Source organism: Pteropus vampyrus, unplaced genomic scaffold (genome assembly GCF_000151845.1).
Source record: "Pteropus vampyrus isolate Shadow unplaced genomic scaffold, Pvam_2.0 Scaffold35, whole genome shotgun sequence".
NCBI lineage: Eukaryota > Metazoa > Chordata > Mammalia > Chiroptera > Pteropodidae > Pteropus > Pteropus vampyrus.
This window is the reverse complement of record NW_011888816.1, coordinates 2743440-2745582: the sequence shown is the minus strand read 5'-3', so window position 1 is coordinate 2745582 and position 2143 is coordinate 2743440. Positions and strand designations below refer to the sequence as shown.

The 2143-nt window shown below is 60.7% G+C and overlaps 1 protein-coding gene across 1 annotated transcript in view; it reads right to left on the bottom strand.

The window, feature by feature from the left end:
• CCDC13 (coiled-coil domain containing 13) overlaps positions 1–2143 on the bottom strand; it is a 46239-nt gene that overhangs the window by 27778 nt on the left and 16318 nt on the right. The window lies entirely within an intron of this gene.

Below are 2143 nucleotides of genomic sequence, written 5' to 3'. Positions count from 1 at the left end.
GTGGAGTGAGTGGCCCGCAGGCCTCTGGAGTGTGGCATGGGCCGCCGGAGGAGTCTGATGAGAGGAAACACCGCTCTTGTTGTCTCTCTGCTCAGAAGACGCCTGGGGGGTGGGGGGGTGGGGGATGGGGGGGCATGTGGTACTGATGAACTGGGACTTGCCACCCACCACCTGCTTTGCTGTCAGAAACCTTCCGGGCGCCCTGCAGCCACAGCAGGAAGTTGAAACTCCTCCTCCAGCGGCCATTCAAGGCCTCCCTCCATGGGTGAGCCCACCCCAGCTTCTTTTGCCTTACGTTCCCCCTTTTCCTCTCACGGGCCCTGAGCTGCAGGTACACTTCATCCAGATGACACTCGGCTAGCCAACGGAATAGGAACAGCGGCCACTCTCTGGCCTCCGAGCCCGGGCGGGCACCATTCCTGCTGGAAGGCCCTCCCTCGTCCTCCTCCTCCAGCGAGGCCGACCTCAGGAACCCCTCCTCATCCTCTCTCCCAGCTGCCTCAGGCGGAGGGTGTGCTCCCTCTGTGACCTCAGAGCCCCGGCCTCTCTCTGAAGGCCTTGTCCCCCTCCTTCCTTCAGAATGGCTACTCATCTTCCCTCTTGGACTTCCCCGTGGACAGAGGCCCTGTCTTTGAATCTTTGTGTCACAGGACTCAGAGAACCCCAACAAGAGACTAGATAAGCAGTGTCCCGTCCAGGGTGGCTCTAGCCAGGGACGTGCAGCTGCTCGATGCTCTGGACAAACCAGGGGCAGCTTAGCAGTGTCCCTCGGAGCCAGGAAAGGCCCGGAACACTCAGTCCAGCCACTGCTGAGGGTGGGGTCCCTCTTCTGTCTCCCCAGCCGTGAGACAGGTTTACACAAGACCAGCCTTTGGGAGACATACCCACCCCTGGAACCCGAGGGGCCCGTCGCCTGACACCGAGGACTGAATTCTCCTCAGGACAGGCATGACGCAGCTGGACCCTGAGCTGTAGGCGGCTGGGGAGGCGGGGCTGGAGAAGGAGCACTGAACTGCGAGTCCCGGAGGCTTGAACCCCGGGGTCATCAGCTGGGCTGGCTTCCCTTGGGGAGGCCTCCTGCGATGTTCCTGAGACTCTGGTGCTATTGACTGTCTGGCGTGGGCTCCATGCCCCTCCCTAGTAGCCCACTGAGTCAGACGGTCTTCCTTTCAGGCAGCTGCAATTCCCATGTCCTGCGTTTCATCGACTGCTCACCGGCTTAGCAAAATGGAATCTTGGGGACAAGCCCCCATTCCCAAGAGTCGTTTTTACTCTATAGACTTGGAGCTGCACAAAGGGAAGACTTCTCACAATATAAACTGCCCCCTCCTAAAAGCAAGGGCCCCATTGGGAACGCCCTGTCCCTGGGTAAGGTAGAGGCCGATGTCCCCCAGTGCAGATGCTATAAGGAGCAGCTTTACAGCTGGGCCGAGAGCAGGCAGCCACTTGGACCAGGCCTTCCCTCCTGGTCCTTGAAATTCTAGGGCTCCAGGGTCCTCGGGCACCTCCTGACCTCCCTCTTGGGGGACTGAATCAGAATCAGACCCTCACTGGCCTCGACTGGGGCATTCCTGGCTTGGGGACTGCTGCCTGGTGGCTGCTCTGCGGCTGCTGCGGTGGTGGCACTGGCTCAGCAGTGGGGTGCAGGTGGGCCCCGGACAGAGGCACCTACACTCCCATGGCAAAGGGGAGGCCCGGCCCGTGGCTGCCTCACCGAGTCCCCGGCGCAGAAGAGAATTCATACCGAGGCTCTGTCTCCCGTCTGGGTCCTTGGCGTCTTGGCTCCTGCATCGGTGGCCCCCTTGGCTGGCAGCCTGGCTAGGGCCATCTGCAGCTGGAAAAGCAAATCTCGCGCTTAATATTTAATCTGCTCAGCAACTGCGGGGCCCGAGGGACGCGTCACCGTTGGCCATGCGGTTACCCATCTTGGTGGCGGCCTTTCATCTCACGCTAGGATTACTGAGGGACGAGCTCTCCTTTACCTACTGCTCTGACGTGGGGGACGGTTTGATGGCTTGTCTGCTGAGTGCCCCAGTTGCACGGATGGGCACCCCCTAGGATTCCCTAACAGCTTGATAAATAATAACACTGCAGCCAGGGTCTGCGTTCTAACGACAGCCTGGGCGGGGAGGGCAAAGGGGTC